Source organism: Thamnophis sirtalis, unplaced genomic scaffold (assembly GCF_051295495.1).
Source record: "Thamnophis sirtalis isolate CommonGarterSnake01/CBP01778 unplaced genomic scaffold, rThaSir2_p1.2 scaffold_6, whole genome shotgun sequence".
Classification (NCBI taxonomy): domain Eukaryota; kingdom Metazoa; phylum Chordata; class Lepidosauria; order Squamata; family Natricidae; genus Thamnophis; species Thamnophis sirtalis.
The window spans coordinates 64,912,264-64,937,742 of record NW_028261386.1 but is presented as its reverse complement, the minus strand read 5'-3'; the positions used below and the strand labels follow the sequence as shown (position 1 = coordinate 64,937,742).

Here is a 25,479-nt window from a genome sequence, read left to right as displayed (position 1 = left end):
AGGCAGCCCATCATGATACTGAATGAGGACTGCCGATGACGTCAGTGTCTCTTTGACAGCCGCGAACGCATGCGCTTCGCGGCTCCCCCAGCGCCAGGCCGCGGATCGGTCGAGCAACCGATGCAGCGGCTCGGCTAGTGACGCCTTGTGAGGAATAAAGGGGGCGTAGAAATTGAGCAGCCCTAGGAACGCCTGTAGCTCCGCCCTGGAGGTGGGAGCAGGGGCGTTCTTAATGGCGGCAATTTTAGATGGTGTAGGGTGAATGCCTTGGGCGTCTATTAAGAAGCCCAAGAATTCTACCCTAGGGACAGCAAATGAGCATTTGCTGCTTTTTAATTTCAATCCCGCGCCCCTGAAACGACAGAGGACCTTCCGTAATATTTCGATGAGTTCTGAGCGGCTTGTTGCAGCGATCAGAACATCATCGAAATATGGAACTACCCCCGGTAGTCCATGGAGCAGGCGCTCCATGAGGCTCTGGAAGATCCCCGGGGCGACGGACACACCGAATTGTAGGCGGCGACAACGGAAAGCCCCACGATGGGTGACGATGGTCTGGGCAGCCGCCGCATCGTCATCCACCGGGAGCTGTTGATAGGCCTGCGCCATATCCAGTTTGGCAAATATGCAACCCTGCCCCAAGGAGTGGAGCAGGTGTTGCACAACAGGGACTGGATAGGGGTTTGCCTGAAGGGCCAAGTTGATCGTCGACTTGTAGTCGGCGCAGATTCTCACCGAGCCATCCGGTTTGACCGGGAGGACTATGGGTGTCTCCCATGGAGCATGATCAACTGGCTCGATGACACCCTGCGCCAACAATTTGTCAAGTTCGGCGTCAACCTTAGCCCTTAAGGCAAAAGGCACCCTGCGGGCTTTCAGCCTAATGGGAGCAATCTGAGGATCCAAACTAAGGGAGATGGGGGTTCCCTTGTAGCACCCGAGCTGTCCATCAAAAACATCAGAGAACTCCTGTAGGACGTCCTCAATAGAAGAGGACTTTACCCGGTGCACCCCCCCAATGGACAACCCCAGTGCCGGAAACCAGTCAAGGCCAAGAAGGGCCGGCAGGGCATTCTTTACAATGATGATTGGCAGCTCCCCCGTAAACTCGCCATACTTGACAGGAATAGGAAAAGATCCCAGGACAGGAATCAATTTTCCCTGGTAGTCCCTTAAGAGCACACGGGATGGGGCTAACTTAGTTTGGGAAACTGTAGGGCAGAGGTGGGAGAACATGTCCCAGGACAATAATGAACGGGAGGAACCAGAGTCCACCTCCATTTGGCATGGCTGACCTGCCAGGTGGACATTGGCTGTAATTTTGCGGGATCCTGAGGAGGCCTGATTGATGGAACTCTCCACTTCCCGTGGTTCAGTCACATTGTGGCAGTCGTCTCCTCTGCGAGTTGGTTTCGGTGGCTGGCGGCGCGGCTGCGACTTGGGTCTCTCATTTGCTTGGAAGAAGGCAGGGGCCGGCAAGGATGCTCGGCAGACTTGGGCAATGTGCCCCTGCCTCTGACAACGGCGGCAGATTGCGTTTCTGAATTGACAGGTTTGGCGGTCGTGGCGGCCTCCGCAACTAGGGCAAAATGCCTTGGAGTTTTGCGGTGCGGCTGCTGAAAGAGCAGGTTGTCTCCGCCGCGGTTGGGCACGGACTTGGCCGACGTTGTCGGGCTCCAGGACCTCAGATGGTGTAAGGTCATCATAGTCAATGTCATGTACTTGTGAGGCCGGTGGAGTGAACGGAACGTGCCCTGGAGTTTGGGATGACAGTTGTAGCCGCTCCAAATCTGCTGTTGATTGCTCAGAGAGCTCAGCTGCTCTGGCGATCTCCACTGCCTGGAGTAGTGTAATATCGTGATGATGGAACATGCGGCTTCTTAAATGTACATCCCGCACTCCGCACACGAATTGCTCGACTAAATTTTCTTCGAGGTTTGAGAAATCGCACTGGGACGCCACAGTGCGCAGGGCTTCTAAAAACTGATTAATCGACTCTCCCGGCTTTTGTACTCTTCTCCGGAACGCGAAACTGCGGGCAATTTTGGAGGGCGTCGGGGCATAGTGCCCCTTCAATTTCGCCATTAAGTTGTCCCAGCCTAACTTATATGCCGGTCTGGGAGCAGCCATAGCTCTGGCTGAGGCGAACATAGAGGGTTCGCAGCATGATAAAAAGAAGCTGCACTTCTCCTCATCTGTTTGAGCCTGGTTTTTGGTAGCAATTAGATAAGTTTCAAACCGCTCCATGAATCCTTCCCAGGATTCGCCGGCGGAGCCGAAAGGAGCGAAAGGCGGCAAAGAATTCATGTTGATTAAGAGTTCGGCAGGCTGAAGAGTGAGGAGCTGAGGGGAGGAGGTCGTGACAGGAAAATTTTTTCCTCAGCGTTCGGTGCCGGCGCGAGTAGCAACTTGTGGCAGCTAGCTGATAGAACCTCTCTCTCTCTCTAACCTAGGCTTGCGTGGAATCGCCAAATCCCATCCTCGTCGCCAGTTTTATATTTTGACGGAGGGACGACGCGCAGCCAGGTTTCAACAAACAACTTGGTTTATTCTGGATGACAGCGATTCAAGGAACAAAACTCGCGCCAAGGTATTTATACTAATTTTTAAACCAATCACCGGCCGGGGATGAGACAGCAACCGCTGACGTCAGTCCCTCGGCCAATCAACAGTAACGTTCGGCCGGCAACACCCTCTGGGGCTTTCAGCCAATCAGAAAGCCAGAGGGTGTTACTGGCATCATGAATATTAACCAATATTTAACACAGACTGCTTCTGTTTGGCGATACCTGGGCTGAGATTACCACTGACACCTGGGTTCTGAATACCATCGAATTTGGCCTGTGCCTAGAGTTTCTCTCCATTCCGCCGAACCACTTTTGGACGTTTTCGGTCGCCAAGAGTAAAGATAAACGCTCTCTCATGGCAGGTGATCTGACATGAGATTAGGGTGGTGGAACTGGTTCCACCGGACCAAGTGGGGTCAGAGTTTCTATTCCAACCTCTTTGTCATTCTGAAGAGTTCAGGGAGATGGAGGGGGATTCTGGATCTTAAACTGCTAAATTTTCACTTAGTCTATAGAAGATTCAAGATGGCATCATTTAAATCCATCTTGGCGGGGGTCAGGCGCAATGACTTCATGGCCTCCATCGACTTGACAGAGGCTTACCTCCATATCCCCATCTTCCCTGGCCATCGTAAATATCTCAGGTTCTCCTATTTAGGTAGCCACTACCAGTATAGGGCCTTACCGTTTGGCTTGGCATCTGCACCTCAGACCTTCACTAAGGTCCTAGCTGCAGTGGCGGCTTACTTCTGTGAGCGCTCTGTCAGGGTCCAATGCTATCTCGATGACATTTTAGTCCAAGCAGCATCGTTTGAGCGGGCGAGGGAGGATCTTTCATTGGTGGTATTCACACTACAGCAGTTAGGTTTTTGGTTAACCTAGATAAGAGTTCCCTCATTCTCGCCACCAGGATTCCTCACCTGGGGACCATCATAGATTTTAAGCTGGGGAAGGTGTTCCTGTCCCACGACCGTAAAGTTAGTTTGTTAGCCTTAGTTAGACAAGTTAGAAGTCAATGTTTTGTTCTTGTAATGGTGTTCTCCAGCTTGTTAGGGAAATTCATTTCTTGCATAGATGTGGTGCCTTGGGTTCGTCTACACGCTAGGCTACTCCAGTAGTGTCTCCTGCCACATCAGAGGTCAAACTCCAGCAATTCCAAGAAAAAGGTTCCAGTGACACCACAAGTGCGGCTGTCATTGAGGTGGTGGCTCTCCCCAGCGCTACACGAGGGCTGCAAGTTCAGGGAGCCAGAGCACCTCATCCTGACAATGGACGCCAGCTTGTATGGGTGGAGAGCTCTCTTGGAGTCCTGGATGGTGCAAGGCCGTTGGACCTGGTTGGACCTCCAACATAATATAAATTGGCTGGAACTGCAAACGATTCACTTGGCATTGCGGCACTTCAAGGACCATGTTCGGGATCAAGATGTCTTGGTGCTGACTGACAACGTGGCGGCGAAGGCCCACATCAACCGACAGGGTGGCACACACTCCAGGGCTCTTTGAACTAAGGCGATAGTACTTGGCGCCTGGGCAGAGAGGCATCTTCAATTGCTCAGGGCGAAGCACATCACAGGAGTGAACAACCATCAAGCCGACTGGCTCAGTCGGGCCACGGTCGATCACGGGGAGTGGAGCCTTTCTCCGAAACTGTTCCAGGCCATCTGCTCCAGGTTCAGCCATCCAGAGATGGACCTGTTTGCCACACCACAGAATGCTCAGGTGGATCGATTCTTCTCTCGGTTCCCAGCTCGGGGGATGGAGGGAGTCAACGCGCTTCGGATTCCATGGCCAGAGGGTCTGCTCTACGCCTTCCCTCCTCCCCTTCCACTTCTCCCTGGGGTAGTTCGGAAAGTGGAATCAGAGAAGACGGAGCTCATCTTAGTGGCACCCTACTGGCTGTCCTGGGCGTGGGTCGCGGATCTAATGTGCCTGTCAGTTTCACACCCATGGAGGATCCCGGGGAGGGATGTGGACCTCAGACAGGGGAACCTGGTGCATCCTGAGCCATAGTGGCTGCAGCTAGCCATGTGGAGATTGACAGGAGCGCCTAAGGGCCACCCAGCTTTCCCGGGGGGTGATCTCCACAATCGAAGCTTCACGCAATGGTTCCACCACTAGGATTTATGATTCCACCTGGCGGGTCTTTGCAGAGTGGTGCTGGGTCTCGGGAGCGAATTCTCACGAGGCTTTGGTACTGCAAGTCTTGGAGTTCCTCCAAGATGGATTGGATAAGGGGCTCTTACATGGCACCCTCAGGAGACAGGTGGCAGTCCTCTCCACGATTATTCAGGGAGAGGGGCTCCTTCCACTTTCCCAGGTCCCTTTAATTAAGAGGTTTTTGAAGGGTGCGGGGAATCTCCATCCCCCAGTTGTCCACAGGTTTCCGACATGGAGCCTCACTACGGTTCTCCAAGCAATGACAGGAGCACCAATTGAACCTCTGAGGACGGTTGACCTGAAGTTCGTAACCCTTAAGGTAGTGTGCCTTGTGGCGGTCACCTCAGCCCATCGCATCTCCGAACTGAGGGCGTTGTCCTCCAGGTCGGATCTTTGTATATTCCACAATAATCGGGTCATCCTGCGACTGGATCCAACCTTTATTCCCAAGGTTAATTCCCTTTTCCACAGATCACAGGAGGTGGTATTACTGTTTTTTTGTCCAGACCTGTCTCATGATAGGGAGCACCTTTGGCACCAGCTGGATGTCAGGCATGTCTTGCGCATTTACCTGAGGCGCACGGAGGGCCTCAGGAAGTCTGAGGTGCTCTTTGTTTCCTTTTATCCGTCTTCCCTGGGGAAGAGGGTGTCCTCCTCGTCTATAGGGAGGTGGATCAAACTGGCCATCGCATTGGCCTATGAGGTTCAGGACCTTCCGGTGCCCCAGGGCATCACAGCACACTCCACCTATAGTGCGGTTTTAAACCTCTTAAAACAACAGTTCAGGTAAGACCAACTGTCATTCTCAGTTTCTAGCCTGGTGCCTTAACCATTACACCAAACTCCCTCTCTAAGGGAGTGGTAGCCACCTGTTTAGGCTATGGCTCGTTTGACATTTTGAGAGCATGTGGCATGTCCAGAAACAAAATCTCAAGAGCAACCTAGGGCTCTAGGATCTTCTCTGCCATTCCAGGGGGTATCTGTACGGTCTAATGACATTATTAGAATTAAATATGGTTATGGAAATCAAGGCTTTGCAACATGCCAGTTTCCAATGAATGTTTTTACTAAAAAAAAACAACAAAAAAAAAACAGGTAGGACATACAAGAATTAAAGTTATTGTCTTATTTATCTACTGCCCCTAAATCTCTTTCTTCCTCAAATCAAAGCTAGACTATATATAACTCCCCTCCAATTTTTATCCCCAATGGTCCAAGTTAGATTGTATTATAGCAGAATGAAGCAATCCGGTTCCCTATACCCTTTTTGTTATATTCAAGGACCATAAGAGATGTATCTGATGATGTGACACGACCAAATGGATGGGGGCAAATTTTTTGACATTTTCAGGAGTTACAGTTAAGAAATACAAGATATATATATTGTATTTCCAATCCACCCTTAAAATTGGTTGACTATTTGTTCTGCTTATTGCAGCAAATGGGTATTGTATCTGCAAGGAAAACTGTTACTGAATAGATGCTATTAGACAATCGCCCTTAATAAAAGCATTTTTAATATACTGACAATATCCCATGCAGGAAGACTCTTCAGCATTCTTTTATTTGTGCAGGTTGCTATATAGATTTGGCTTTTCTTAGACTTTGCGGGGGGGGGGGGGGAAGTATCTACCTTTTGAGCACTAACATAATCTTGGAGACTAGAGACAAGTTTAACTTCAGGTATATATGTGGACGAATAAGAAAGCATTGGACCTGAAGACACAGATAAGCATCCAAGTGCTTCAAGAACCCACTAAAAGCATGCAAACGGCCAGCTGTCTGCAAGGAATATAAATCCTTCCATTCCCCACCATCCAGTCAGAGCTGAAGAAGCTTCTTGAATGAGAAGCAAAATGTCTCCAAAGAAAAAACAAAAAGACCAGTTGCCTCCTGAAAAAGCACCTTTGGGACAACCATGATTTGGATGACTGAGAATCTATACAGACTATTGGACCCCACAGTGCAAGAATTGGCATTTATGTGTACTATTTTGCCTGAAGCCAGTAAGGCTTCTCAGCAGCTTGGCTGTAAGTTGTTGTCCAGTTTATAGTACATGACTGTAATTGCTACTTTCTGAAAAACAGTCAGCTTGAGCACTACTGGGTTAGGGAATAACACTATCCTATTGAAGGCATTGTCTGTAGTTTGATCAAAAGCTGGAATCCTTAATACTCTAAATCCAAATCAGCCCTAATAGTGGGCCTTTTCTATCGGACAGGCATTTTGGAGAACCCATACTGTATATAAAGTCCTAACTGAAACCAGTGATCCAAGGATATTCCTGGTCCTAAACCACCAAATTATATGAAGGCTATGGCAGCAAAGCACCTGGTGACACCCTCTATATTTGCTTTTCCCTCTATTTTTGCGTGGACTGAACACACATCATCTGGGCAGAGGAGAGGCAGAAATTGCAAAATAAAGTCGCTAATAGTGTTGATCTCAGTTTAGGGGAATAATAAAAGAAGGGACGCACAGTGACAAATGCTTCAGCCTGCAGTCAGGCAGAGAGCTAACATAATCCAGATGTACAGTATATGTAATTTAGTAAATATTTCTATTACAACATTTTTTTCTAAACATAACGTTTTTCTTGCCTAGGTATTACTTGATATCTCATTCCTGAGCATGAGCTAACATGGCTCATAGATAACATTTCTATTTCAGGACATTTTCCAACAAAGTTTGTAGTGGTTTATTATAATACTATAACTATATATTTCAACTTATCTTTGAATGTTGAATGATGTAATATTTCTTAAGCATGTAGAACAGGGATGTGGGAAATTTGCATTCATTAGGAGCTCACATGAGAGGATATGGTTCCTACGCATAAGGAATTTGCTTAATAGAAAACCAACAGAACAGAATTAAAAAGAAATTGCATTAAAAAGAAAAATGCTCACAATATACAGTAGCTCTTGAATGAAGAACAGAGCCAAATGAAGATATTCATCTCAGTGCTAACAAATATTTCTTATCTTTGAAGAAATTTATGGGACATTTTAAAAAGAGGTAGGCAAGCAAGAGTCAGAGAAAGAAAAGTTATCTTTTGTTTCTTAAGCACAGACTCCTTTAACCAAAATAGGCCAGATAAAAAATAGCCACAGGGACAGAGTATGAAAGGCCTGCCTTATCTCTTCCTCAGCAGCTGCCCTGGGGGGGTGGGGAGGGGGGGACAAAACAGCTCATAAGTGCAAAGAGATTATGCCACAAGGAGGTGGCATGTTTTTTTTTATGTTTTTCCATTTCAAGAAGATTTCATTACATCTCTGTACTTTTGAATGTGGGATCATTCAAAATATATATGTTGAGATTAAAATATAAGATTAAATCCACAGAAATATAAGAATTATCAACTCTCTGTGTAACCCCTCCCTTTCCTGAATAATTTGAATCCTTGCTTTTCCAGATAACAAGCTTAGATGCCCCCAAACAGGTTTATAAAATCATTCTATGGTATTGAGAAGGAAGTAAGCTATTAGCTTTTAAACTTAAACTAATCAGCCAATATGTCACTAGGATATCTATGGAAAAACAATTTCCAGAGCCATAAGCCATCAAGCCTTTTTTTAAAAAGGAGTCTAAAATGAATTCAGATAATGAGGTTCATGCTTCCACAAAATGTGAGTTACCACAGATCAAGGGAAATATTTTAGCCTTACATTTATTTTTCTTTCAAAAATAATGGAGGCAATTAATTCTATGAAATTGAGACAGGTTCTTGGCCCTAATAGTCAGGGATAAAATATGTCTATCTATTTATTGTAGAGTTGGTTTTCCCTGAAAGTTTATAATCTGTTTATATGTATCTTATTTAGCCCTTGATAAAGGTACTAGTCCAGGCAGTCAAAAGGAGTCAATCTATGAAGGCACACACAAAATCACCAGTGATTATAAATGGCATGTCTTCTCTTTTTAAGTATTTATGACATATGGAGGCATTCTGTTCGTTTGTTCATTTTGTTGTTAAAACTTCCTGCTCGTGATTGCATTTAGAAATTCTGAAAGTACTTAAAGTACTTTAGTAAGATAGAGTGGCTTACATGCTGTATGCATACTGTCTGCAAATTATGCCTTACTTATCATAGGAATGCCTATCACCCATAATATTGTTTCCTTGTTTAAAAGTTTATAAATCTTGAATGGTGATGTGGAAAGATAAATTGATACATTTTATTACAAGTAGTCCTCAAGTTACTACTACATTGAGCCCAAAATTTCCATTGCTAAGCAATACAATTAAGCGAGTTTTGCCCCATTTTATGACCTTTCTTGCCACAGTTGAGTAAATCCCTACAGTTGTTAAGTTAGTAACACAATTGTCAAGCAAATCTTGTTTTCTCATTGACTTTACTTGTCAGAAGGTTGCAAAAGGTGATCACATGACCTGGGGACTGCAATAGTCATGGTGATTTCTTTTCAGGGTTGTTTTATTTTTGGAGGTTTTTTGTCATTTTTTAGCCAGATGCTTCTCTTACCACAGCATATGATGTCAGCATTTCATCTCTGATCCACAAACACAGAGATACTAACTAACCTCTGTTTTCCAACCAACCAACCACAACCATCCACAAAAGGAGGAATGCATCCTCTTCAGAACAGAACCTCCAATACCAGGCAGTCAAATGAAATACCATGGTAGGTGATATTAAAGGCTGATGAAATGTGTAGCAGAATCAAAAGGAGTGTACTTCCCTATGGGACGGCTATGTTCTATCTATCAGATTCCAGAAAAGGTCCAATAGGTGTTAGTCAAAGAGGTAGATTGTAGTAAATGGAAGTGATTGAACTCTCTGACAGTGAATGACGTACCTCTATTGTCAGCACCAAAATCAAACTGAAATGCAGTTCTGTGCAAACATGCAACAAAATCAAAAATGTTATCGAAATGTGATGGATGTGAATGTGCAATAAATAAAATCAAGTTAACTGCTAAATGGGATAGCTATTCAATGCCTCCTATATGTATTTATTTATAATTTGTATAGCCTATTTCCTATTTATTAATATATTATAATTAATATAATATAGCATATGTTTTATATAATTAATACTTCTAATTATTTTTGTAGTAACAAAGAATGTTTGAAAAAGTGAATGCAGACTCTGGTGCACTGTGATTAGGGCTAGTTGAAAGCCCATTAAAAAAAAGTTAAGAGGTTTCTATTGTTTGTGATCTGCCATTTGTTCTTCATTGTTTGAAGTGAGGGTGTCTCTCCCATTTGCCTTAGCTTTAACCATGCTCAAGCCCTTGCTCCTTCAGACTCCACAACAGGGTTTCCCAACCTTTGCAACTTTAACACAGGTGGGCGTCAGCTTCCAGAATTCCCCAGCAGGATATGAATCCCCCTGCCCCCACTTTCAGGGCTTTTGCAATATTTTTACACACTGTACTTATATACAGTGCTATTTTCTTCTAAACTATGTGGCGCTCCTGGTACATTTCAGAGGCTTATCCAGAAAATAGTCTGGCAAAGCAAAATGGTATGAGTTCTACTTATTCTAATTTTTGGTTGTTGTAGCCCAGAATGGGAAGAACACATAAGACATTTAGGCACCGTATGCATCAAAATGCATGAAACTGTACCCAGAATCAACCTAACTAAAGGTCATTTGTGATACTGAAAATTAAACTACCTAGAAACGGTAGTGGGAAATGGAAGATTAAATCTGAATCAGAGAAGCTGAATGCCATCCAGCATTCCTCTCTCCCAAAGTAAGCTATTTTCTAGATGAACTGCATATTTCAGCCAGTTTGTACTGCATTATTCCACTTGGACTCAGATCCCGATTTGAAAACAGGAGCCAGACAGAGAGGAATAGTTTTTTCCCCTCCCTCATGCCATCTCTGCTGAACACCTAATTTTCAAGTGCTATCTAATGTCTACATGTATTTTCCCATGTAGTGTGGGTGTAATATTTTATTTACCCTTATTATCATCTTTACTTTTGTTGGTACTATTATTATGATAGCAATAGCCCTTAGACTTATGTACAGCTTCACAGAGCTTTACAGCCCTGTGTAATTGGTTTACAGAGTCAGCATATTGCCCCCAACAATCTGGGACCTCATTTTACTGACCTTGGAAAGATGGAAGGCTGAGACCATCTTGAGCAGGTGAGAACTGAACTGCTGAACTATTATGATGATGATTATGATGATGATCCTTACTCTGAAGCTTTGCATGTATACTAAGAACTTCTGCACTGGAGACAAATTACTTGTATGTCTAATCACACTTGGTCAAATAAAGTATTCAATTCAATAAAGGGCATTCCAAGACTGTAAAGATGTCCTTGTTTCAGCAGCAATACTTACCACTGCTATAAAATGACAAGGGTTATTAGGATGTAAGCAGCTATCCCAAAGGACAAGGGCACGGTAAGCAACAGCAAGCTTTCTTACAAACTTGCATTGAGCTCAGCAGGAACTCTGCTTGAAGATAACCACTAACCAAGTAACTTGGCAACAGTTGGGCCTCACATTAATATTTTAAAAGCCAGAAAATATTACTGTAAATAAACCAAAGGTCAAGAGTGTGGTTACCTGATCTAGCTGGCTAATTGTAATTGAGATGGTAACATTATCCCTATCCAGAGTGAACTATACTAATACAGTATAGTGGGAGGGAAAGGAGCTTAAAGGCCTGCATTGGGGAACTCTTGAAACCTACATTAGAAAACTGAAAAACTTTTCACTTACAGCATTTATATGATTCCAGAAATTCTCAGACTGGCTTCATTCCCAAGACTCAAAGGAGAGTGGAGTTTACAAATTTGCATTGCACTTCAATGGGAGAATGCCTGATGGGTGCCACAGAGGCAAAATCTCATCCTCCTTGTTCCCAATGATCACACTTCTGACACTAAATTGTAGAGAGAGAGAAATAGTTCATTTAAATTGGAGACCAATGCACAATTCTATTGAAGCACAAATTGGTTTGTTTCAGTTCGGTACAGAAGCAAAAGATAAACCCAGTGTGGAAGCAAACCTTCCCTCTATACATATATGAGATTGGAGCAAGGCTTTTGATTAGAATTTCAGTGTTTCTCAACCCTGTCAACTTTAAGATGTATTGAGTTCAATTCCCATAATTCCCCAGCTAGCATGCATCCACACATTTTAAAGAGCTTAAACATTGGAATAAATGCAGCACATCCTATGTTTAGTGAGGTCAGTGAAGTAGTTAGAGTAGAATTATGAAGTAAAGGGGAAGTGTTACTAAGACAATGGCACTTCTGACAAAAACAAAAACAAAAAGACAGTGTTTTAGGAACATAAATTTCTTTCTAAAGTGTTACTTTATCTTATTCTGTCTTTGTTCCCAGAGCCTACGTTCATTTCTCAGTATATGTTCTCAGTTTATCAGCATTTCTGGACCTATTAAATGTTACATGCGTGGTAGTTTAAAAGGCCACAGTGGCAGAACATCATGAAATTATGTGAAGGACATGCTATAGAGAAAGTGATCACATGAGTTGAAACAAGGTGTTTCCCTATTTGCATCTAACCATGGTATAAACATGCCCTGATAAAATCTGCCTGCCACTGTCTTCATCTTGTTGAGGATTAATAAAATCCTCCACTTACGACCGGGAGGCCAGCAACAGTCTATGCTGAGCCCTGATTGGCTGAGGCGCAGCATAGACTGTTGCTAGCCTGCCGAGCCATTCTGATTGGCCAGGGTACTGCGTCAGCAATTGCTGGACGCTACCCGGCCTCCCATTGGTTACCCGTTAAACAAAGTCCGTATAAATACCTTGGCGCGGAAATTGATGTTTTGAATCGCTGTCAGCTCCTGTTTGTTTCCAATAAATCTGTTCTTGTTGAAGTCCCGGCTCTCGCGTTGTTCCTGCCTCGATCTCTTAAACTGGCGACGAGGGTGGGATCCAGCGATTCCCGGAGCAGAGCCTAGGACAGAGTGAGAAGAAATTCAGCCAGCCGCTCAAGCCGCGTCAAACCGCCGGTGCGCCGAACACTGAAATTTTTTTTCTCCGCTCCCTATCTACTCTCGCTTGAACCGTTAAATGGAAGATATATTGCATTAGATTTAATCTTAGAAGGGAAAAAGACGTTACTTTTGGGAATTTATGCTCCTAATCAACAACAAGATGGATTTTATAGAAATCTCCATGCTAAATTAGTACAGTGGGACTTTGAGTCTTGTATATTATTGGGTGACTGGAATGGCGTGATCGACACCAAAAGAGATAAGAAGACAGCTCGCCCGAACACCAAATTTCGAGCTAAGTTACCCAAATCCTTTTTTGACATGCTGGACGACTTTGAATTGCGAGACGCTTGGCGCGAGAGGCATGCAGAAGAATATGACTTTACCTTTTTTTCCAACAGACATCAATCTCTTTCAAGGATTGATTTTATACTAATTACAAATGATTTACTTTCTAGGGTGAAGAAGACAAAGATTATGGCAAGAGTTCTTTCAGATCATAATCCAGTCTGGATGGAATTGGGAAGGGTAGCCCAGGCAAGAAGGTCCTGGAGGTTGAATGAAAACTTATTTAGATATGAAAAGTATGTTAATGATTGTAAAAAATTGCTATCGGAATATTTTGTTCTCAATATGAATAAGGGTACATCTTTGGAATATGTATGGGATGCAAGCAAAGCGTATATGAGAGGAGTATTAATCAATATAAACAAAATACATAGACACAAACAAGGGCAAAAACGAAAAGAATTGGAAGAGGAAATTAAAGGGAAAGAGTCAGAATTAACATTGAATCCAGGAGATACAAAGATTAGGGAAACAATTGCTATATTAAAATCTCAGTTTGATATGCTGATCTCTGACCAGGTAGCTACTAGTTTATTATATGCTAAACATAATACTTTCTGCAATGCAAATAAACCCGGTAGGTGGTTGGCTTATCAGATTAGAAAAAAAAGGAAAGCTCGAAATGTATCCAAATTGTGTTACAGAGGGAAGGAAGTGTTTCAACAGGAAGAGATTCAAAAGGTATTTCGGGAATTTTTTACAGAGTTGTATAAAGGGGATAAAATTAAGGACGGAGATATAGACAAATACCTAGATAAAGAGAAAATCCCCCTAGTTAGAGAAGAACATAGGCATAAGCTGAATCAACCTATAACCTCTGGGGAAATTTTGCAGGCAATTAAACAATTAAAGTTAGGGAAAGCACCAGGCACAGATGGTTTAACAGCTGTTTATTATAAAAATTTACAGTTAGAAATGGTAGAACCCCTCAGAGAACTATTCAATAAAATTCAATCGGGAGGGAAAGTGCCTCCTTCGTGGAAGACTGCGTTCATATCGTTGATACCCAAAGAAGACCAAGACCTTACCCAACCAAAAAATTACAGACCTATTTCATTACTCAATGTAGATTATAAAATTTTTACTAAAATATTAGCAAATAGGCTAATGGGGGTAATTCAACAACTGATACATACCGATCAAACTGGTTTTATACAGGGCAGACAGATGAAGAACAACGTTAGATTAATTATCAACGCTTTAGAATACCTGGGAAAGAATAATCAAATCCCGGCCGCATTCATATTTTTGGATGCGGAGAAAGCCTTTGATCGAGTTAATTGGCAATTCCTGCTGAAGACATTGCAAAAAATGCAGATAGGAGATGGCTTTTTACGGTCAATTGGTGCAATATATCAGCAGCAAACAGCCCAGATCATTGTCAATGGAAGTCTGACAGACTCCTTTCAAATTGAAAAAGGTACAAGACAGGGCTGTCCTCTGTCCCCATTATTGTTTATTATAACTTTGGAAATACTGTTGAATAAGATACGGGGCTTGGGCGGTCTAAAAGGGATTAAAATTAGACAGCAAGAATATAGAGTCCGTGCATTTGCGGATGATCTGGTTATAATATTGGAACAACCGCAGGAATCTAGTAGGGTATTATTGAATACGATCAATCAATATGGTCAAGTCTCGGGATTTAAAATAAATCTAGGAAAAACCAAAATAATAGCTATAAATATGACTATCAAACAGAAGGAAGAACTGGGGGCGATGCTAAGATGTGAGGTAGTTAAAAAAGTTAAATATCTTGGAGTTAATATTTTAATCTCAAATGGGAAATTATACAAGTATAATTATGAACCACTTTGGCATAGTACACAGTTGGAGTTGAAAAGGTGGGAAAAACTGCATTTGTCCTTGCTGGGTAGAATAGCGGCAGTAAAAATGAACATTTTACCAAAATTTTTATTTCTTTTTCAAATGTTACCAATACTTAAAAGAGATGCGAATCTTTTAGAATGGCAGAAGGGTATCAATAAATTTGTGTGGGCAGGAAAGAAGCCGAGGGTAAAGATGAAAATAATGCAAGATGCACGTGAAAGAGGAGGATTGAAATTACCTAACTTAAAATTATACTATGACGCAGTGGCATTATCTGCAATTAGTGACTGGATTCATCTAACTAATGACAGAATTTTGAATATCGAGGGATATGATTTGTTATATGGTTGGCATGCTTACTTGTTATTTAACAAAAAAATGGATAAGAAATTTAAAAACCACATCTTAAGAAATGCTTTATTGCAGGTTTGGAAAAAATATCAACATAAATTAAATGATAAAGTGCCCATGTGGGCAATTCCTAGACATGCAATTGAAAATATGAATGTAGAACAAAAACACGATAGAACCACCTATAGACAACTTCTTATCTCAGAAAGAGGGGTGATGCAACTAAAATCTTTAGAGGTACTTAAAGAAGAGAAGGTAGTTCAAACGTGGTTTCAGTATGGTCAATTACAGGCTAGGTGGAAAACAGATAAAAAAATTGGCTTTGTAAAAGTTGAGGATAATTTGTTTAAACAAATAAGAGATCAAAGCTCAATGCATATAAAGAGGATATATAATGTACTAATACAGATGGATTCTGAAACGGAACTGATTAAGGATTGTATGATAAAATGGGCTCAGAATATCGAGGAACCAATAATGCTTGAAACATGGGAAAGAATCTGGGTAAGAAATGTAAAATTTATACAAGCACAAAACTTGAGAGAAAATTTTTATAAGATGTTTTATAGATGGCACCTAGATCCTAAAAAGCTTGCCTCTATGTATCCAAATGTTCAACCTAAATGTTGGAGATGTGGTTCTTGTGATGCTACATATTTTCATATATGGTGGACATGTCGTAATGTCAAGGCATTTTGGATAAAAATATGGTGGATCCTGCAAAACATCTTTAAAAGAAGGATAAAATTTACCCCCCAGTTGTTTTTACTGGGTATATGTATTGACTTTACAGCAGCAGAGACTAATTTGGTTCTGTATTTAATAACGGCAGCAAGACTCTTGGTGGCGCAGTATTGGAAGAAGAAAGATTTACCTACAATTCAAGAATGGACTTTGAAAGTTATGAACTTAGCCGAAATGGCCAAAATCTCAGCATATCTCAAAGAACATTCAAAGGAGAGATATAAACGAGACTGGAAAAAATGGATTGATTACATAAAAAGTAAATATGGGACTAAGAAACTCCAGATAGCATATGCTTAGTATCAGTAATAATTTAAATTGTTTAAAATTTGGGTAACAGTAAGAAGCTGAGTTCAATGTAGAGATATTTTAGACTGTGATTGTCCAAAAGTTATACCACGTATGGTCTTTGGGAAGTCGGGGAGAGGGAAGGGAGGTGGGGATTTAGGGGGAGGGGGGGGGAAATACGATATGTGTTAAATTCCATGATTGTATTTGTATACTGTGGCTTTTCAATGTTAGTGCGAAAATAGAACAAACCGAATATACTGGAAGGTAATAGATACCGAAGGAAAGAGTCGAGTGAAAGAAGAAGGAGGGTGGAGAGGGTGAGAGAGAGGAGGAAGAGAAGGGAGGGAGGGAATGGAGAGGGAGTGATAGGGTTAGGGTTAGAAAGAAGGGGAGGGGAAGTAGGCGTAGAGGGGTGTGTGAGAAGGAAGAATGAAAGTTGGAGGGGGTTGAAAGAGGGTGTATGGCGGGCCAAGGTGGTATACTGGGTTTGTATTGTAGAGGGCATTTTCTATATAAGTGAGGGCCGTGTTTATTATTCAATGTTATATGCCCTGATTAAGCACAGTGAATATGTGATTGTATAGAATGAAAACATAATAAAAATATATTAAAATAAATAAATAAATAAAATCCTCCACTTACGACCGGGAGGCCAGCAACAGTCTATGCTGAGCCCTGATTGGCTGAGGCGCAGCATAGACTGTTGCTAGCCTGCCGAGCCATTCTGATTGGCCAGGGTACTGCGTCAGCAATTGCTGGACGCTACCCGGCCTCCCATTGGTTACCCGTTAAACAAAGTCCGTATAAATACCTTGGCGCGGAAATTGATGTTTTGAATCGCTGTCAGCTCCTGTTTGTTTCCAATAAATCTGTTCTTGTTGAAGTCCCGGCTCTCGCGTCGTTCCTGCCTCGATCTCTTAAACTGGCGACGAGGGTGGGATCCAGCGATTCCCAGAGCAGAGCCTAGGACAGAGTGAGAAGAAATTCAGCCAGCCGCTCAAGACGCGTCAAACCGCCGGTGCGCCGAACACTGAAATTTTTTTTCTCCACTCCCTATCTACTCTCGCTTGAACCGTTAAATTTTCTCGGCGAACATGGCATCCGCCTTACCGCCCTTCGCACCTTTCGGATCTGCTGGTGAAACCTGGGAAGGTTTCATGGAGCGATTCGAATGCTATTTAATAGCATCCAAGAACCACAACCAGCCAGAAGAGGAAAAATGCAGCTTCTTCTTGAGTTGCTGTGGCCCCGCGATGTTCGCATCAGCCAGGGCTTTAGCCGCCCCGCAGCCAGTATACCAGCTCAGCTGGGACACACTAATGTCCCGGCTGAAGAACCACTACGCCCCGGCGCCTTCCCACATCGCTCGCCGCTTCGCGTTCCGCCGGCGCATGCAGAAGCCATCAGAAAGCATCAGCCAATTTCTGGAGTTGCTCCGCGTAACGGCGGCCCAGTGCGATTTCCAGAATTTGGACGAGAACCTGGTGGAGCAATTTGTGTGCGGGGTTAAGGACATTAATTTGCGCAGCCGCCTCTTGCGGCACCCCGACATCATGATGCAGCAGGCCGTGGAGGCTGCCAGAGCAGCGGAACTCTCTGAACAGTCCATGACCGATATGCAACGCCTGCAGCTGTCAACTTCACCTCCTCCTCCAATGCCGGGGTGCCCTCCACCTGCCGCGCAAGCCTGCCTAGTTGATGAACTGGGATCACCCGAAGACCCCTGCAATGAGGTTGTTGGCCAGCTCAGGGTGCAGCCTAGGCGCCCACCACCGCCTCCTCCCGCTGCCCCTGCGATGACCTTGTGCGTGGGTTGCGGTGGTCGCCATGCCCGCACGGCTTGCCCCTTCAAAGGCACAGTCTGCCGCCGTTGCAACAAAAAGGGGCACATTGCCCAGGTCTGCCGTGCCTCTCTGCCCGCACCGTCCTTCCTGCAACAGCCTGCCACTTCCCAAACGCAGCCGTGCCGCCAACCGCCACGGCCTGCTCGGCGGGCTGAAGATTGCCACATGGTCTACTAGCCGGAGATCGCCGGTGAAACTGTCAGCCAGGCATCCGCCGGAGCCAGGAAGGTTTCTGCCTCACTCCAGCTGGAAGGTCAGCCTTGCCATATGCAGGTGGACTCTGGTTCTTCCCGCTCCCTGATCTCCTGGGCCGCCTTCTTCCGCCTGTGCCCCCACATCTCCTGTGCCCAGCTACAACCTGTGGACACTTCCCTTAGGGACTACCAGGGGACTCTCATTCCCACCCTCGGTTCTTTCCCTATTCAGGTTGACTACGGGAATTTTCACGGGTGTCTGCCTATTCTAATTGTAAAGAACTCCCTGCCTGCATTACTTGGGCTTGATTGGTTTCCTGCCTTGGGTCTCTCTATTGGGAGGGGGTGCATAGGGTGGTTCCCTCCTCCCTGGAGGATGTCCTCTTAGAGTTCTCTGACGTCTTCGACGGCCAGCTGGTTCTTACAGGGGCACCCCTATCTCCCTCAACCTCGACCCCCAGTTTGCTCCAATTCGGCTTAAGGCTCGCAGGGTGACTTTTGCCTTGAGGGCTAAGGTTGACGCTGAGCTTGACAAGCTTCTGGCACAGGGCGTACTCGAACCCGTCGACCATTCACGATGGGAGATCCCAATTGTGGTCCCTGTCAAACCAGACGGGTTGGTGTGGATCTGTGCCGACTACAAGTCAACGATCAACCTTGCCCTCCAGGCAAACCCCTATCCAGTCCCTGTGGTGCAGCACCTGCTCCATTCCCTGGGGCGGGGCTGCACATTTGCAAAACTGGATATGGTGCAGGCCTACCAACAGCTCCCTGTGGATGACGATGCGGCGGCTGCCCAGACCATCGTCACCCATCGTGGGGCTTTTCGTTGCCGCCGCCTCCAATTTGGCGTTTCCGTGGCCCCAGGGATCTTCCAGAGCCTCATGGAACGGCTGATCCATGGGCTCCCTGGTGTGGTTCCGTATTTCGATGACGTTCTGATCGCTGCTTCCAGCCGCTCAGAACTCATTGAAATCCTTCGGAAGGTCCTCCTGCGTTTTAGGGGCGCGGGCTTAAAACTCAAACGTAACAAATGCTCATTTGCTGTTCCAAGGGTGGAGTTCTTGGGTTTCTTGATTGACGCCCAAGGAATCCACCCCACACCTAAGATGGCAGCCATCAGGAATGCCCCCACTCCCTCCTCAAGGCGGAGCTGCAGGCGTTCCTGGGGCTTTTGAATTTTTACGCGCCATTCGTGCCGCATAAGGCGTCACTAGTCGAGCCGCTGCATCGGTTGCTCGACCGATCCGCGGCCTGGCACTGGGGCAGCCGCGAAGCGCATGCGTTCGCGGCTGTCAAAGACACGCTTACGTCAGCGGCTGTCTTAGTACAGTACAGTGACAAGCTGCCGCTGACGTTAGCCTGTGACGCCTCCCCCTATGGTCTGGGGGCGGTCCTGAGCCATGTCTTCCCAAATGGCTCAGAGGGCCCGTGGCTTTTTACTCCCGGACACTCTCCTCAGCGGAGCACAACTACAGCCAGATAGACAAGGAGGCTCTGGCTGCAGTGTCCGGGGTTAAAAAGTTCCATGACTATCTGTATGGTTGGCACTTCACTCTTGTCACTGACCATAAGCCACTCCTTGGGTTTTTGGCAGGCGACAACCCGACCCCCCCATCCTCTCTCCCAGGATGATGCGCTGGACGGAGTTCCTCGCAACATATTCCTATACGCTGCTCTACGTCCAGGCAAGCAGCTAGGGCATGCTGATGCCCTTAGCCGCTGCCCCCTCCCAGAGACTGACCCCACCCCTCTGCCCTCCCTATTCGTCCTCTTGATTTCATCCTCCGGCCTGCCCCTTTCGGCCGCGGATGTCGTGGCCCACACTAAGGCCGATCCAGTCCTGGCCCAGGTCTGCTCGTGGGTGTTAAGGGGATGGCCCTTGGGAAAAGTAGCCGACTGCTTCCGGCCGTTTAAGGCCCGGCAAGCTGAACTCTCCCTCCACGGGGGCTGTCTCATCTGGGGGGATTGGGTTGTGATCCCTGCTGCACTGCGGGCCCAGGTTCTGCCTCTGCTCCACAAAGACCACCCTGGCATACCGCGGATGAAGGCGTTAGCCCGCAGCTATGTCTGGCCTTTGCTGGACACAGAGATTGCGGCCTACGTAGGCCGCTGCACCACCTGCCAACTCTCCCACCCTAACCCTCCAGCCGGGCCTGCTCGAGAGTGGGAGGCTCCGAGAGGCCCGTGGTCTCGCCTCCACATAGATTTTGCCGGCCCCTTCCATGGCCAAACGTTCCTGATTGTGGTAGATGCCTACTCTCGCTGGGTGGAACTGGTCCTCATGACCTCCACCACAGCCGAGAGTACGGTCAGGGCCCTTCACCGTTTGTTCGCAACCCATGGGTTGCCGGACGTACTCGTTTCGGACAACGGGCCCCAATTTACGTCTACCACATTTCAGGAATTCCTGGCCTGTCAAGGAATCCGGCATGCCCCCACAGCCCCGTACCACCTGGCCTGCAATGGCCTGGAGGAGCGGGTGGTCCGCTCAGCAAAGGAGGCACTGGGCCGCATGGACCGGGGTGACTGACAGACGAGGGTGGTGGCTTACTTGCTAAGCCAACACTCCACCCCCTGCCCAACGACCAACAAAAGCCCCGCGGAGCTCTTGATGGGCCGGTGCCTGCGGACCCCCCTGGATAGGCTTCACCCGCTCTATTCAGGGGACCAGCCATGCAACCTGGGGGTTACCCCTCCCCGCTCTTTCCGCTTGGGGGACTTGGTGTGGGCCCGGTCTTTTGCGGGGGAGCCTAGGTGGGTGGCTGCTGTTATAGTTTCCATAACCGGCCCCTGTTCCTACAGGGTCGGACTGGCCGATGGATCCGAGTGGAAGCGCCACATGGATCAACTAAGGAGGCGCCTTCCTGCGGAGACCGGTGGGCCGAAGGATCCAGGGCCTGACGCCACAGCTGCCTGCCAGCCGGTCCCAACAACACAGGCCTTTCCCCAGGCAGGCCTTTCCTACCCTCTGTTGCCAGAGTTAAATGCTCCAGTTGAGCCTCTTCAAGCCGACCCAGCGCAGTTTGAAAGGGCCTTCCCCAGTTCAGGCCCTGCCTACCCGGGCGCCCCCTGTTGGCAAGCGCCTCTGCACCCTCAAACCGTAACAGAGTTCCCGCCAAGCTACACCCCTTCGCCAGTCACCGCCTCACGGCAACCTGACAATTCCCTAGCGGCCGCGCCCCCTCGGCCCGGCCTACCTGGTTCGTTGAGCCCGCCTTCTGGGCCGTCCAAAGATGGCGTCGCTCGAAGCTCCACTACCTTTGGGGAGGAGCTACCACGAGCAGGTCCTACCCCTCCGACGACTGCAGGCGAACTGCGAAGGTCTGGGCAGGTCCGACGCCGGCCCGCCTACCTAATGGACTACGCATGCTCCACCCAGGGGCATGCACTTTAGCCGGGGGGAAGGGGTGTTGAGGATTAATAAAATCCTCCACTTACGACCAGGAGGCCAGCAACAGTCTATGCTGAGCCCTGATTGGCTGAGGCGCAGCATAGACTGTTGCTAGCCAGCCGAGCCGTTCTGATTGGCCAGGGTACTGCGTCAGCAGTTGCTGGACACTACCCGGCCTCCCATTGGTTACCCATTAAACAAAGTCTGTATAAATACCTTGGCGCGGAAATTGATGTTTTGAATCGCTGTCAGCTCCTGTTTGTTTCCAATAAATCTGTTCTTGTTGAAGTCCTGGCTCTCGCGTCGTTCCTGCCTTGATCTCTTAAACATCTCATCCAAACTAGTGTTCCCCTTTTAAATGTCAACGTCCAACAATTGTAGCATGTTCAACATTTTATGGGTTGCCAGGTTGAAACAGGCTTTTGCTGTTTAGACTTTTCCAGGTAGATGCAGGCTTCTCTAGCCCAATCAGCCTCATTTTTGTGATGTCCTGCTGCTGTCCCATAAAGGAGCTGGGGACAGGAGCAGATGACACATACAAGAAAACTGTTTGCCTGGAGTTGAAATAATGCAACAGATTGAACATTGCAGTAGCAAAATGTCATTACAGGCTGAAATAGCATAACTGGAATGATGGGATCAGCCCCTGCCTTTGGCTGGAACGGAGTAATCTGGAAGTTAGCAATTATTTATCGAAAAGAAAAGGAGAGGAAAGAATCAAGATGCTTTTCTTACTCCAGTATATTTTTATTTTATTTAACTCTGACCACAAGAAGAGTAGAAAGGAAAAAAACACGGACATCTACTGCACCCCCTTTACACCACAGCGACTGCCAAATGTTTTCCATGGGCTAGCAATGTGTCCAGTGAGGGGTAGCAAAGCTAGAAAAATTAACTACCGTGACATCACTTTATCACAGTCCCCGCCGCTGTAAAATCACGGGTCACAGCAAAAAGTAAGCAAAATAGGAATAAGCTAGGAAGACAGCATTCTTAATGCCAGCAGCGCTTCCCAGCAAGTGAGATGTTGATCACATTGGAATTCCTCAGTGGAGAAAGCCCCATAAATCAACTGGTTGCTGCTTAGAAGTACAGTACAGGCGAGACCAGATTAATGAAGTACACAAAGCGTTCCAATTTAGTATAGAAAATTATGGGCGCGAAAGACCAGTCCCATGGAGGCGCTTTAATTATTCCTCCACCCACTTTCTGCACTTGCCGCAGAAAGAGTCAAGGTGACCCCATCCCGGCCGATGAAGGCGCCTTCTTCCCCGCCCTATTCACGCAGAGCTAACTCCATTGCCGCATCTCATCTCTGCGCTGCCCGCCGCCTATTGGTCATCCTTCGATAGCCCCGCGTGAGCCGATGTGATGACTTGCCTCCTTATCTGCATAGCCTGAACAACGTGCCGCTTCGAGCTCCCTCCACAGAAAGGACTACACTTCCCAGGATTCTGGTCGGCGAACTACGCCGCAGTTTACAGCCGCGGGGCATCCCGGGAGACGTAGTTGCTGTTAGTCTCTCTTCCGAACGCTGCTGAATTGTGGCGCTGTCTGTGCCGCGAGGGGGAGAGCGTGCGGCGGCCGTTGTTGGTAGCGGGCTGGGATGTTCCTTGCGCAGCTCTGATGGCCGGCTTTTTGATCCTGCTGTTGCTGCTGAATTGCCAGTGGTGGAGCGGTTGCGGGGCAGTGTGGAGGTGGGGTATGAGGGAGATTCAGGGGAAGGTGAGAAAAGGGTATCATAAGGGAAAGCAAGGCGAACATCAACCTTCCGTAACCGACGTTGTGTTCCAAGAAACGTGACTATTTTATTTATTTGTCAACATGTAAAAGGTAACAGGTAGTAGTATAGACATGGACATTATCGCATGAGATTGGTACAAATAGATGGATATAAATAAATATAACATGGCCATGAACACAAAATGAGTACATATCAATGGGGACAGTAGGACTGGGACGGTAGGCACTCTGGCGCACTTATGAACGCCCCCTTAGAGACCTCTAAAAACAAAAAACCACCACAGAACATATTAAAAAGTATTTTTTCTAGTCAAAATTGAATGTGCAGTAAAAGTCTCGTACTCGATTTGGATTAACTCCCGCCCCCCCTTTTTAAAAAAAATAAAGACTGCCTTCTCTGCAACTAGAAAATTATTTCATCCCGGTATTGAATTTCTTTCAAGTTTGTCCTTTGTTTTATTTTTCTAAGAAAATATGCTCACTGTGACTTCTATGTAAAATTTTAGACTATTATTAGCATTTTAATAAAGGTGATAGTAGTATTTAAACATGGCAACCATGCCTTCTTTTGAAGTTTAGGAAACCTGTTTTCCTTTGAACCAAAGCCACTTCTTTTGATATGCAAAAAATAGTCTTTCAGGGACTTCAATCAAACAAAATCAAACCCCCAGTGGGAAAAGAGGAGATGTAACATGTTGTAAGGGAGTTTGGTTGTATTTTTTGTTGCTTTATGACATATCACATGTATAATTTGTTTTTGTGCCCTATTTAAAAACTTGGCAGCCCCTTAATAAAGGTTTTCTGTGTTGCCTAAAGTATTTCCCACCTACAATCAACATCCAGATGAGTAGAGATTAACACAAAGATTAAGATTAGACCAGAAATCAAGAAATTAATCATACCCAAATAAGGAACTGCTAAGCAAGCTAACAGTAAACAGCCCAACCAAAGAACCACCAAAACCATTCCCTCCAACTGACAAAGTAGCCATCAGACTAGAATATAAAATGAGAGCAAACCTTATTCGGTACTAGCACCAATAATGTTACCTAGTTTGGATGATGAAATGTCTGCAAGAAAAAAGCCAAGCTCACAGAGCATCACCTCATTTCAATCCTGATCTACATATATATTCTCTATTGATATTTGTATCCTCTTCCTTAAAATGGCATTATTCTCCCTGATTGACATGAGATACTGCAGTTATTTTAATTGTCATTGTATGACCTTTTTGGCTCCCTGCTTTATTTCTTCATGTGATACATTTTCTTGAAGTGGACTGATGGCTTCCCATTTTTAATAGCACAATAAATAAATAAATAAATAAATAAATAAAATAAGTAAATAATATTAGAGGGGTGTGTGATGAATGCAGCTTTTTATCCTTGATTTACTATAACGAGGCCCAATTATTCATTTTACGGAAGCTCACAAATATTTTGACTTCTTTAAAAAATTAAAATTTTCTACTGGAGAAAAGGAAAATTGAACTGAAGATGTGTCTCTCTGATTGGGACCACTCAGCTACTTTTTGAGGTGATTTTTCATGGCAGTGGCACTTATATAGATCTGGAGCAGAAAAAGACCACTATTACAAATTACTGTTTTCCAAAGTGTAAAAAGCAGAATCCAAAAGTAATTTGATCAAAGAACTGGCTTAGAAAGAATGGAATACCACTTTCTTCAATATTATTAATCTGATAAATTTGTCTCTTTTTTCACTTAAGAAAATTAGGCAGCCAAATGATGAATAATCAGAATAATTCATAACTAACCATTATATGAATGACAGAGGAATGCAAGCATTAGCAGTTAATGGAAAACTTTTTTTATTTTACTTCCAGGTATAGAACAAGCACCGGAATGTATTTTATATTTTCCACAAGTACTACTGTAAGTGCTTATTGTTAAAATCCATATAAAACATATATCATAAGTGGTTTCTACCTGGATTGCCTCATTGAAACATATTTTTGTGTGGTGGGTTCAAAATAAACTTTATTGCATTATATATTGAAGTAGTATTTGAAGTTTTCTAAACTATTTTGCCAAAGTT

General features: G+C 45.3%; 1 long non-coding RNA gene across 2 annotated transcripts in view; it reads right to left on the bottom strand.

Moving 5' to 3' along the window:
- Positions 1 to 24,276, bottom strand: part of LOC148044999 (uncharacterized) — a 31,234-nt gene extending 6,958 nt beyond the window's left edge. Inside the window, exons 1-5 of one of the 2 annotated variants that reach the window (XR_015696974.1) lie at positions 21,897 to 24,276; positions 17,060 to 17,211; positions 12,493 to 12,644; positions 11,436 to 11,598; positions 6,046 to 7,573 (exon numbers count right to left, since the gene is read on the bottom strand). This is a non-coding gene — a long non-coding RNA (uncharacterized LOC148044999). Of the gene's footprint in view, positions 1 to 6,045; positions 7,574 to 11,435; positions 11,599 to 12,492; positions 12,645 to 17,059; positions 17,212 to 21,896 lie in introns of those variants that run through there. The other variant, XR_015696973.1, reaches the window with a different exon arrangement.
- Between the last annotated feature and the right edge of the window lie 1,203 nt (positions 24,277 to 25,479).